Here is a 14,114-nt window from a genome sequence, read left to right on the forward strand (position 1 = left end):
CCTTATACCTGGTCAGCAAACATAGCCCAGTGCTGTCTATTCTGACTGGATGACTCTCCTGGGTCCTGGGCAGGGACTTTTCACAACAGATCCTTTGAACTAGAGTTGAAACATAAAACCCATGTGAGATTAACCAGCTGAGAAATAGTGACTGGCTCATGGTGCATGGTTGAATGGGGATTTGAGCTCAGAACATCCTTGTTCTATGCTAGCTGCTATTAACAAATACTGGTTTGTTGGTAATACCAAATTAGCTAAATCTGTGGGAGACTGTAAAGTAACAGAAGTATCCAGCTACCGGTATGTTGAAAGAAGAGGGTGGCAGATGGAATTGTTTGTTAGAAAAAATTATTCACATTTGTAATTATGCTTACATAGCATAAAGCACAGAATATAATAGAGTAGAAAAGAAATAGAGATGCCAGAACTCACCATGAATGCCTCCCTTGTTCACTTCTAATGACAATGGAACGCACCTGAGAGGTGCCAGAACTGAGTTGCAGTGAGTTCCGGCTGAAAAAAAGCCCTGGGTATTGGCATTCTCCCTCTTAAAACCTCCCCGCCCCCTCAAAAGTAATGTGGAACAGATTTGAAAAGTGATGTTACATCTTATTTTATATACTGTGATCCATGCAAGTTGCCACAGTGCGTTTCTTTTTATGGTGCCACCAGATTTTTGTTTGTTTTTCCTACAACATGGCTAGAACATGGATAATTCTTTCTAGGGAAAGCAGTAATGGAAGTTAGAAACATCGCTGTCAATTAGGATTGGGGATTGGGGCATCCAGCCAAATGTATTGTTGCCCTTCTTCCTCACCACCACAAGGTAGAAGAATGGATATCAGGGAATGGAGTATAGGATTTGGTGTGCACTTCCTTTTAAAACCAGAATAGGGGTCCATGCTAAATGGACCATTTCTTTGATTCAAGCAAAGTTGTTCTGTTTTCTTTCTTTCTTTCTTTCTTTCTTTCTTTCTTTCTTTCTTTCTTTCTTTCTTTTTATGCTGAAAGAGTGAAGTGCCTTATTCAAGACTCATGACAGGCAATTTGAAAGATACTAAATTATTTCTGTGTGTGTGCCATCAGCACATACAGAACATCCACAGTGATAGCCCTACATTGAATGATCATACCATAGGTTGCCATACGCTAAAGTGGATTAGCATCCTTGCTTTTACCTCTCAGAATGAATTTTACTGCACTAAGGGCTGGTTTGCACTAGGTAGTGGCACCTATACAAGGACCTCTATGTGGAGATTAAATTTGAATGAACTGCCACCTCTGTGTGGCAGATTGAAAGTGTGACTGTTACGACATCCACACTTGTAGCACCCCCATTTATAGAGCTGCAATATTTTGACAATGAAAACCTTTTGAAATAAACATTTTATTAGATTTTCCAATTTAAATATCTAATCCATTTTCAAATTATACAAATATCAATTAAACAATTAACCCAAATCTTCTGCCAAATTCTACAAATTTAAATTTGACTTCCCATGCTTCAGACTCAGAAAACCTAGTATTCTTATAATCACTCCTTTCTAATCAATATAGTCCAGATCTTATCCAATAATCTATTAAAATCCTTCTATCTTCTTTCAAGCCCCTGAGTTATTTGAGGAAGCAAGTTTGATCAAACCGTATGTGTTTCTGTGTGAATTTATGCCTATGATTCCTCTGTAAATTAGCACTGTCTCGCCGCACGCTGGTATCTTGCTAAGTCCGTCCAGAAATCCAAAGATCCTTCTTACAGCCAGCAGCCGCCATCTTTGAGCACTCCCCATATATCAAATCTTTAAGCCTCTGTGGTGATTTCTCCAGATCGCTACTCAATATAGCCTTTCAGGGTAGATTTTGCCAGGTCAGAACTATAAACACACATCTAATGTCTTATTTATGGCTCTCTCCCCCTTTGACTAATATCGTAGCCGGCTTTATCTCCAGTATGGCGGAGTCTAAATTATAACTGCGTCATAACTCAGAAGTTTCTTGACAAGTTTCCAGCTGCTAATGAGATTGCTTCTCTTTGATGTCCATGTTTTAAGGAATCTTTAACCACATTCCAAGCGAATCCAAAAATACATACTTCGATTATTTATATTTTCAATTCACACAGTTTATATATTTAAGAAACCATATTAATTCAATAAATTTCCCACTTTCCGATCTCGCTTGCTTTATAAATGTTGTTTACAGTTCTTCAGGAGGGAGTTTTGTTAAGTAAATTGTAAGGCACAGTAAACCAGAGTTAGAAAGTTCTTGCTCCCCCCTTCAGCTCTGTCACATACCATTTCTTGCTCTTGGGTACATTCCTCTGTTATATTTTGTTTTCTCAGTGGCTGAGCTTAGCAGAATTAATCTTCTTTCCTTGTCTGAAGCATGTCCACGACTTATATCCAATATTTCTCTTGTCATGGAGCCTGTTTTCGCTCATAGGATCGGCGTCCCGGGAGATCCAGGCTCCCATGGGGGCATTCCATCCAGTGCCCACCCCCATTTATAGAGCTGCTGTCATTGTAGAAATTGCAACACAGCCCCCTGTGTGGAGCTGCCTGTTCATATAAATGGCATCTCCTAACCAAAAGCTCAGAAGTGGCCCTGTATATTTGCAAGCATTCATGAGGACCACTGGCTAGTGTGAATTGGCTGTTTTGAGGGTAAATGTACCCATTCTATGAGTCAAACTAATCCCAGTTGGATGGTCTTGATTATGTGCTCTGAGACTCCATTGTGCCTGTGTGATTAGATTCCCACCCTCCCCATAGAGTTTTCTACCACTAACTGTGTCCTGGTTGTCATCTAAAGTGTTGCTTCTCGTGAAATACTTCTTAAGAAATCTACCTGTGTTGGAGCTCCCAATGTGAGGACTACTGCATTCAGAGCACCACTGCTGAGTGATTAGTATACTGTCTCCTCAGATTTGATTATATATTATATATTATTGCACATTGCTAAAATGCAATACAAATTTTAAAAATTACCTTTGGGTTATATGTGCATAGGCTGCTTTAATTCAGTCACCTGAAGTAATCATAGACATGTGACAAAATTATTTATCATGATATCAAAACCCATCGTTTGGGGACTGTGAGGCTCTCAATGCCCAAATACCTGTTGGAAAATCAGTGTACTGTATTGTTTAATCATATTTGTCTTTCTCCAAGCTGTGGCCCACATTTCTTGCCTCTTGCTTTGGTAGACTGCATGAAAAAAACAGTGACTAATGTTTTCATGGCAAAGCTGCTTGCTCAGGACGATCTTCCTTTGGGGTAGTGGTACCCTGAAAGATTGGGTAATGCGGATGCAACTTACACCACATGGCCTCTTTGATTTTCTACCTTGCCTTTGGGGCAGGGGGGAAGCCCTGAAAAAGTAGGAAGCCTTGAAAATTATGTAGCAGAAACAGTTTGCTGGCAAGTACACAGTAGCGTAACATAAAACGTCTACAGGCACAGCTGCGTGTGAGCCCATAAACAATGGGCTTTGGCTGTCTGGTTGGGTTAAAAAATATATCCTAATTGTGAGTCAATTGATGGGGGTAGCAAAGGATCCACACACTTGTATTCAGATGCATCATATAAAGAGAAATAACCTGTGTGACTTCAAGACGGCTTCAGTAAACCAAATTATGTGTGTTTCAAAGCCCAGATTTTATATTATAGCACTTGTTGACTGCCCTATTCAAAATGGGCACTCTGTCATTTTTTAAAAGCCACTAGTTATTTTTTGTTGTAAATATGTCATTTAAATACATTAGCATTAAATACAGGGATTACTTTTAGTATGTGATCCAATAGGAGCTATATTTTTTGGCAAACCAATTTTACCCATATTTAGAATAGTCCTGTTGGTGGAAAGTGGTGGTTGGGCCTGTAACAGACATGTATTCATTCTGCACTTGGCAGTATGATCCCAATCTGTGTTAGACAACAAGGGAAGGGTCTTCCAATTACACAGTGGCTAGGTTTATCAACCCGCTAGAAAAGTCTACTATGCACACTCTTTGAACTGAATAGCAGTTGTTGTGCAGATGCATTAGAGTCCTTGCAGAGTTGCCTTCATTTTAGCACACCTTAAACAGGGAAAGGTCTCAGTGGTTTTTAGCTCCTTGTCTCCTATGAGGATTGAGGGATGGTTGTGCCCACTCTGCAGTATTGCTAGAGGATAATTATAAAACTAGTTATTTGTGTTAATATAGACTTGCAGTGGAAGTAGAGATACTGAGTAGCAGAAACTAATAGGTGAATTTTAAAAAAATTGAAGTCAAAAGCCATCTTTTTATGGGGTGGGGGGGTTTCATGTAAGTAAATGCAGATTTAAATTACAAATGGGCAGTTCTTCCACATATAGTTCCTGAATACCCTCTTCAGAAAAGTTTTGTTGTTTAGTCGTTTAGTCGTGTTCGACTCTTTGTGACCCCATGGACCATAGCACGCCAGGCACTCCTGTCTTGCACTGCCTCCCGCAGTTTGGTCAAACTCATGTTCGTAGCTTCGAGAACACTGTCCAACCATCTCGTCCTCTGTCGTCCCCTTCTCCTAGCGCCCTCAATCTTTCCCAACATCAGGGTCTTTTCCAAAGATTCTTCTCTTCTCATGAGGTGGCCAAAGTATTGGAGCCTCAGCTTCACGATCTGTCCTTCCAGGGAGCACTCAGGGCTGATTTCCTTAAGAATGGATAGGTTTGATCTTCTTGCAGTCCATGGGACTCTCAAGAGTCTCCTCCAGCACCACAATTCAAAAGCATCAATTCTTCGGCGATCAGCCTTCTTTATGGTCCAGCTCTCACTTCCATACATCACTACTGGGAAAACCATAGCTTTAACTATACGGACCTTTGTCGGCAAGGTGATGTCTCTGCTTTTTAAGATGCTGTCTAGGTTTGTCATTGCTTTTCTCCCAAGAAGCAGGCGTCTTTTAATTTCGTGACTGCTGTCCATGGACAAAGACATCAGAAAAGTTTTATTAAACTGAAAAATTGTGTTGGGTTAAGTTGCTGAAGAAATGAGCAGAAGCGGTATCCCTTTTCTAGGATGGAAATGTTCATATTAAAAGGGGTGTGGGAAAACTATGGTTGCAATTGACTTTTACTTATGCTGCATTCTTCCACCGTCCCAAGCACTTTGGCATTCTTGCACTGAATGGTTTGATTCAGACATAACACAACTCTGTGTATAAAGCCAAGATATGCACGGGGCTTGTCCTCACTTCCCTTTCTTTGCTTCCTTCCTCTTCATACTTGAGTTAGTCATGGTTTCCTCTTACATCTAAAGTGGTAAACTATAGGTCCAAAAATTGGAACAAGGTTTGAAGCTCTTGGTTTGTTCTGAGCTTTGTAACTATAGCTTCCCCCTTTTAGACGTAATGGGAACCTATGGTTAATTAACCAAGGTAGTCTTCAATGTTATGTCGGAACCAGACCATTGCCTAGTTTACATTTTTGAACCTGTTTGGGCATGTGCCTGGCTGTGAATTTCAAAACCTGGAAAAAGCATCACGTGACAGCAAATTACGCAGTGTTTATATACATGCTATTTGAGGGTACAGCATTTTCTTACAGATTTAAAGTCACAAGTCCTACCCACTTCAACCCTGTTGTTAACATTATAACATTCATTTCTCAAGACATTGTGGATTTGTATCATATTGTATTTATTTTGTTCAGGTTGTCTTCCTTTTTTAAAAAAAAAGTTTTGTTTTAAGGCTCTGTATATATTGACATTAAAGTTTGTGTTGTATTACATTCTACTTAAGGATGTAGCCGGTATTGTATTACATAGTATGTTGTTCTTTGCATCCATGCTGCTAAAGACAGTGTATGCTTTCTCTCTCTGAATCATGACATATGCCAAAGACAGCATAGAAATCTGTGTTTTCGTTATTGCTTTCGTTGAAAGTTTGTGAGAAGCATCTTTAAATTTAAGGGTCCATGGGTACTAGATATATTTTAGATGCTCACACTCACACGCATAAGGTTTGCCAAGTGACACAATTTTGATCATTTTTAGTTTTGAATCTTCTTAATTTTTCATCAAAGCTCCTACAGTTACTTGAACTTAAATTCCTCTCAATGTAAGGCCCCACTAAGATTGTGCACATGCTGTGGAGTAGTGTGTGTGTGTGTGTGTGTACACACACACATATGTTCAGGAGTAAGAGTAAGGTAAAGATTGTGCCAAAGCCTGCATTGCTGACATTTACGTCTTCTCTTCAGCCCTCTTAAAATTTTTGTCACACAGGAATAGCTGCCGTATTCTGGGAGCATGTTGTCAGCACCAGTTCTTCCTAACATAAAGTTGAATCCAATTCTACACAATCAGAGTTCCACTCACACAATACTTCCCTTTCTTCCTCTTCCCATGCCCACCCCCTCTAATGTGCTGCATACAGTCCCACAACCCTAGAGCAGATCTATTTTTTCTGCTCTTTTAGATGTGGTAGATGTTTTGTGTTAGGTCATGCCTCCACATCAGCCATTTTGCCTTATGCCACACCCCTGTGGCACCATTGTGCAACTGGTGTCACTGCTGTCCAGAGCATGTTCTCAAAATTTCAAATGTGCTCAGTGACGCAAAAATTGTTGGCAACCCCTCCCCAAACTTATTCTTACAGGGCTTAATCATAGCATATACCTGTAAGCCTTTTCATAAAGAGTGTCATTCACACTATTGTGAGCAGTGTACTATTTGGCTTCATACGTGCTTCTGAGAGGAAAAGGGAGAGAGAGAGAGAACGTGTCATTTAATACCCCCCCCCCCGTATAGTGGATGCACCAGTGTTGGAATTATACAGTTTCCAAGGACTTACAAGTTTTTAAAAAATCAAACCCTTTAAGCTCATCAGGTAGTGGTGGTTCCTCACTAAGGTACAGCAGTATTTGATTAGTTTCCTATGACAACACATATTTATAATAAAACTTACACCCTGCCTTTCTAGACACATTCCAACTCAAGATGGTGCCAAAGTATAAAATCAGCAATATAAAATACAAGTAAAAACAGCAGATTAGTATAGTATAGAGATATGGGTACAAACCTTATTAGGACACATTTTTGGAAGCCACACTGACAGCTAAAGATCAGGGTATAAATGCTGTAAACAAAATACACACTGAAAAAAGTCCATCCTCTTGTCCCCACCATCCAATATCACTCTGGCAACATTGGGAAGGGCCTCAGAGGCTGAGGAAAGTCGTGAAGCAGGCTCCTACTTTACGAACCTCAAATCACAATGCATGTCTGTCTATGTAAAATGCCCCCCCCCCTCAGGCGCAGAACACCGGGTTTGAGTTCTACAAAAACAGGGTGACTGGAACAAGGGCAACTTCATGTTAAAAGGTGTGGATGCTTGACATAAAGAGGAACAAGTCCATGTTTGACCCTCTTCAGAAGAATGCCACATGCAGGCTCCCAACACATGAGAGGGGAACTGGGCCAGAATAAGTAGCTCTGCCCCTACATGCCCACTAAATATCTCCCCGCCCCACAACTTTCTATACACACGGTACAAACATCTGCAAGGACAGGGCCTTCATGTATTGTGCAAAGATTTATCCTCTTGATCTGCAGCCCCAGACACTCAGGGTTCCAGGCCATGTGGAATGATTTTTGCATACAAGAACTGGTGTGAAGACCTCCTGCATGTACATGTTCAAATGCAGTGTGACAAATGCAGCAAATGCTGAGTGAATGATAGATGTGAATCTGGAACATGCCTGTGAGATCTGAGTACTCTAACATCTGCATATGTGCATTGGCTTACTGTTCACCTTCACATAGGGATGTACAATTGTGTTTTTTGGGGGGAGGGCTGCTGTTCAGTTTATTTTCAGTGTTGAATGATTTATTTGTTTCCTTTTTGCTCTTTTTCATAACTTTGGAACTATTTGATTTTGTTTCCATTAGTGCCATTTGTATTTGCTGTTCTTTTCAAAGGGGAGGCTAGCCAGTATTCTGCTGCCTGTAACTTTGGTATTGAAGATACATCTGGAGTTTCCCCTATTCCGTGAAGGCATCAAAAAGTCAATACTGCAGATATATTAGATAAAGATTTCCTGCTTTAGAAGGAATTTTAAAAGAGGCATATCCTATATGTTTCTTATTGCTTTCCATAGGAGATCCAGTTGTTCTTCTGCTTGTAAGTTCTATGTTTTCCATCCTATTGGATGGCATGAAATGGTTGTGCATTTTAATACTATCTCTCAAGTCATCAGATTTCAATAATAATAATAATAATAATAAGGCATAGCAAGGGGTCACCATTTTATAAGTAATCTAAAAATGACACTGTGCTCTTGATCTCTTCAATCCTCTTGTAACTCTTCTGTGACCGGTATGGGCTGTTCTAGGAGGGCTTCAATTGAAATGAAATAAAAGTTCCATTTAGAACTCATTTGTTTGAATTCCCACTTTTCTTTCTATAACAATTAAATGGGGCTCTTTATTTTTTTCATTTATTTTTAAGGAATGCATCCAGCCTTCTGGCCCTTCCTACACAGGTGTTGGGGATCATGTGAAGGTCGATGAAATCTGCAGGGTGAGCCCTACTATAAGGAAGAGTGAAGTAGCTGCCTGAGATGGTGGATGCTGGGAAGCAGGGAGCAGCTGCAAGGTGTTGGGCACAACTGTGCATAGGATTTTTTTCCCCGGGGAAGGAGTGGGGGGACACAAAGTAAAAAACTGAAAGTGGGGAGCAGGCTAACCTCACAAAAAATGAGGAGAGTACTGTCTACATTTTGTCTCGTATCTTGGGTTCTACAAATGGTAGAAGCCTGCTTGAAAAGGAAGGAAGGGAGGAAGGAAGGAAGGAAGGAAGGAAGGAAGGAAGGAAGGAAGGAAGGAAGGAAGGAAGGAAGGAAGGAAGTGGTTGTATCCAGTGCAGCTCTAGGTAACTAGTTATGTTAGTATAATTATATGCTGGATTATATGAGCCACTGGCCTTATCCATCCAGGGCCGTCTTAAGCGCCCCTGGCGCCGTGGAGCGACGGATCCCTCCGGCACCCCCCCGCCCCATTTCCCAGCGCGGCGGGCGGGCACAGCGCGCAGCACGGCTGCCACAAGTGCTGCTGCGCGGCGGGCGGGCAGGCACAGCGCGGTTGCCGTGGGCGCAGCTGCGCGGCGGACCAGCCGGCCAGTGGGTGGGTGCAGCTCGCGGCGCCCTCCTGGCGGGCCGGTGCCATGGTGTCCTGCGCCACCCAGCCTGGCCGTAGGGCCGGCCCTGTATCCATCAGGTCTCTTCTTATGTTCTTAAGTTCTATGGTTCATGGGATAGGTGTGGGGGTTCCTGCAGATGTGTAGTAAGTAAAACCTTTATTGGCATCAAACAAACTCGCATACAAAATAATAACAGATTAAAACTGTCACTGTGGCAAACGCTGTGCCAAGAGAGGGAAGGGAATAATCCGCCATCTGCTTTCACGACAATGGGGCTTCCGGCGACTCAGACGACTGCAGAGTACAACGCCGAGAAAATAGTAAATTAAGATATTGAGCCACCATCTCGGTGATGTGCATGGTTGGAAGATAATAATTTATTTGTCACATGACTAGTTCTGCACACCTTAATCTAGTCTGCTGCTCTTGGATATGGCAGAGGAAACCACATTATTGCCCGTTTTGAAGTAATATTCAATTACTGGCCCTGTGAATTCCTGTATAGAAGTGGGGGTGGGAAAGAAGAGAAAGATGTTGTCTTGTCCTTTTAGATAGGAAAATGTCTTGGACCAGCCTTGACTTGCAGAATCATGTGCACATTAGTTTATACCGTGTTTCTCATATTATAAGACATGTCTTATATTTATTTTTTCCTCAAAAAAACACACTATGGCTTATTTTCAAGGGATGTCTTATTTTTTTTCTTCCTTCTCCTGCTGCGGCCGGCATTGCTGCTGCGCCTATCACTATGTCTTATTTTCGGGGTATGGCTTATATTCCTTGAATGCTTAAAAATCCTGCTATGGCTTATTTTATGGGTATGTCTTAAAATATGAGAAACAGGGTATCTAGCACACTGCTCACTGTGTGTGTGTGTGTGTGTGTGTGTGTGTGTGTGTGTGTGTGTAAAGCCACTTTTGCAACACTTTGCAAAAACCCAGTGTATGGCATTGGGATAAACCTCACCATCTGCATCAAGCTGGAGCAGTTGTTTCCTCTCCCATGGGAATCAAATTTGGATGTCCTTGTTCTGGCAGTTCTGAAGCCTATTAATAGTTCCTTTGACATACATAGAAGGGGATGGAGGGAAGGGGGAGAGCAACACCTGAATAAGCAGGGGGAAGCAAAGATACATTGGCAGCAATTGGTATTTTTAATCTAAAATGTGAACCACTGCCCCAAGTGAAGGCTCTAGAATGCCCTTGATTCGTTTATTGTTCAAGGGCACTGCCAGTAACAGTTATGCTCCACAGCAAATAATAAGTCAAAATAATATTTCAAAACCATAAAGATTTTCAAAAAAGTAGCATCACAACCTCCAGATGTCATTCTGCCACCAACTCACAGCATACATTGGTTCTGTTTATAAAAGTACATACTAAGCAGCTTTTCACTTTGCACAGGTATTGCCATGCTTTTTTCTTTAAAAAGCTATTTTTAAAATTACATTTATATCCCCTTTCCTCCAAGGGGTGATATACCTCCAACGGTGGCATACATGGTTCTACTCACCATTTTATCCTCAAAACACAGTGACTGGCCCTAGGTTACCCAGTGAGCTTTATGGCCGAGTGGGGATTTGAACCCTGGCCTCTCGGGTCCAAGTCTAACCATGCCATATCTCAAAGGACTGGAGGTAAAAGAGATTCCAAACCAATTTTCACAGCTGCGTTAACAAAAAGAAAGCTATTGTGTATGGTGCACCCATAGCTCATGGGCCCTATCTTGCTTGCTATGCAAAATCTATTCCTTCCAATGGCACGTCTTCCTCGTCTTCCAAAGGGTGCATTCATATTCTTCATCTTAATCATCACTGCAAGCAGATCAGAGCCCACCAGAAGCAGGAAAATGTGCCACTCCTTGTTTGTCAATCACCTCCAACCTGCTTGCAATGACAGTATGCAAGATGAAAAACAGACCCTTTTACAGACCGTTTCTTTATAAAGTTACTTGTATATTGCAATTTCATTTTTTTAAAAAAAACAGATAAGTGTAGAACCATTATAAATATGCAATAAGACTCACATAATGTTTCTAAAAAGAGAAAGATCACTAGTTTTAGTGTCTGAGGTCATATAATGAAGCTGATTGTTATAAGGTTCAGGACAGACAAAATAAATAGTTCCTCACACAGCATGTAGTTAAACTATGGAATGTTTTACTATTGGGAAAATATTGGGTTTCAGTAGCCAGTACCTTGCAGGTTCGGGCCGGAATGGCCAATAAAATCCAGACTCCAGAGGTCAGCATAACATGGTGTTTATTTAGCATTGCAATGGACATCATTTAACCCCCTAGAGCAGAAAGTGCCACCTCATGTAAAAAGCATAGCAATACTTAAACTTTCTTAAACATTCCTACACAACTGTTCTGGCCAGCTAAGTCACACAGCATAGCTCAACCGCCTTCTGAAATAGCAATGACCTTCATCTTCATCCTTATCTCCTTCCTCTTGCTTACATGCTGCTTTGTTCTTCTCTCATGGTTCTCTTGCAAAAACAACCTTCACATTCCAACCTTCACTTGCTGAACCCTTCCAACACACATTTCAATTTTTCATGCTATAATTTCAATAAGTTCTCTGACAATCCCATGAGATGTAGCAATGACACCCCCCCCCAACTTGGATGGCTTTAAAAGGGGATTTGGCAAATGGTGGCTTAGGCGATCAATGTCTATGCTCTGCCTCCATCGTTGAAGGAAATATGCCTCTGGGTGCCAGTTGCTGGGAAAGCAAGTGGGGAGAATGTTGTTACTCACAGGGTCCTGCTTGTGGGCTTCTCAAAGGCATCTAGTTGGTTACTGGACTTGGTGGGTCTTTGATCTGATCCAGAAGGGTTGTATTTATGTTCTTGTGGGCTTTAGCTGCCTTTACTTTGTTTGCAGGAGGTGCTTCAGAAGGAGTCGTACTCCCCATGCGTTTAGAGTTGGGGGGCATTTTTTCTTTTACCATGCTACTTCCTGGAGAAGAAATGCAATCCGCAGGGTATGAAACTTCTGGATGGGGTTTTTATTCATGATTTGAACATTCTTCATGGAGCCCTCAGATGGTCAGTTTACATTCTTTCATATAGTTAGAATCATATAATTGTAGAGTTAGAAGGGACCCCAAGGGCCATCTAGTCCAACTCCCTGCAATGCAGGAATATTTTGCTAAAAGTGAAGCTGGAACCCATGGCCCTGGGATTAAGAGACTCATGCTCTACCAACTGAGCTATTCTAGCTATCTAAACAGTGGACACGTTGCTGATTATGTTAAAGTACCACCCTCATTATTTTCTTATGTGAAAATATTTGAAGTGCAAGAACAAACAGAAAGTGATCACTTCCCTTTATTAGGTCCCCTAATAAAATGTATTCCTCAGGCAGGAGACCAGGGGTGTTTCTGGAGAGCTTTTGGGTGTGAAAAGATTGAAATGGTCACTCAATTTAAGCAATAACGCTCAAAAGGTATTATCTAGTGATTGAATGGTGATTCTGCACAAGAGCTTTGAAAATGAATTGTCAGTTCTGGTGGACACTTTTTCACAAATTGCATCAGACCCAGGCAGGGCTGGCCCTACGGCAAGGTTGGGTGGCGCAGGGCTGCCGGGGGGGGGGCTGCGCTGTGCGCAGTGCCCACCAGACAGCTGCACTGGGAAACAGGGTGGGGTGGGCACCGGAGGAATCTTTGCACCACGGCGCCAGGGCGCCAGATATGCTTAAGATGGCCCTGGACCCAGGTCAATAAATTCAAAAGCTTCAAACAATATACTCAGGTGGTTCAATACAGCCTGGATCAGGCATCCCCAAACTTTGGCCCTCCAGATGTTTTGGACTACAATTCCCATCATCCTGACCACTGGTCCTGTTACCTAGGGATCATGGGAGTTGTAAGCCAAAAACATCTGGAGGGCCGCAGTTTGGGGGTGCCTGGCCTGGATTGATGCACAATGTAAAGATGTTGTGAAAGTTCTGGCAAAATTTAACATGGCTTTCTAGAAGAAATCTAGCAAAATCCATGGAAAAACCAAGCAATGCTAAAGCAGATTATAAGAAACTGCTCAAGAACCAAAAAGCACATTATGCAAGGAAGCCTAAATTAATGAAATGATTTCATTAATTTAAACATACGTTGGGGGAAACTAAACATTCAAAGCAGTCTTGGTTACTATTGCCTGCAGGACCTGAAGGAGGTTCTGAAGATGGATAAACACTAACCAGGGATTGCCGTCACTGATTAGACTCCTGAAGGGACTTAGAAGCAATTAAATCATCTCAATGCTCCCCATGTCCCCCTATACTGAAAATGGAGCATTTTAGAGCCAATTACTTGTCAAAACCCCTGACTGTATCATTAAGATCCACCTTTCTCGAATTGCGCTTTCAAGCAATGCCCTCGGCAGTGCTGGTTGGTTGTTACAAAAAGATTCCACACGCAGATTTTGTATATGCAGGTAATTTGAGGTGGAAGATACTATTCATATTTTGTTACACCCCCCCCAAGGAGTTGTTTTTTAAAACCTTTGTTTGTGCAAGGAAGCGATCATCCCACAATGGAGCATGTTCTGTAGTTACAGAGTGATTCCAGCACATTAGTGACACATAGAGTGACCCTTTTCGCATTGGTGGCTAGGGAGATATAGGTAGAGGGATTTGGACAAAATAGCTGTGAACTGTGAGGGGTATTCAGAGGTATAAATTCGAAATACATTTTGTATGGTTATAGTCTCACTAGAAGCTGATGATTCTGTTTGTTTCAGCCAATGCCTTGATTTATGTTTTGAGTCTAAAACTGTGTTTTTGCTTTTGTCATGCCCTTTGACTAGCACAATAAACTTATTGACTGATTGATACATCATTTATATGTTGCAACATAACATAGATTTCCCCCCTCCCCAAATGCAATAGTTAAGCTTTTGAAAAGCCTTTGTGAAAAGCTCAACTGCTGTGTGCATTGAGGATGGGAGGCAGCTAGGG

Source organism: Zootoca vivipara, chromosome Z2 (genome assembly GCF_965207765.1).
Source record: "Zootoca vivipara chromosome Z2, rZooViv2.hap1.1, whole genome shotgun sequence".
Classification (NCBI taxonomy): Eukaryota; Metazoa; Chordata; class Lepidosauria; order Squamata; family Lacertidae; genus Zootoca; species Zootoca vivipara.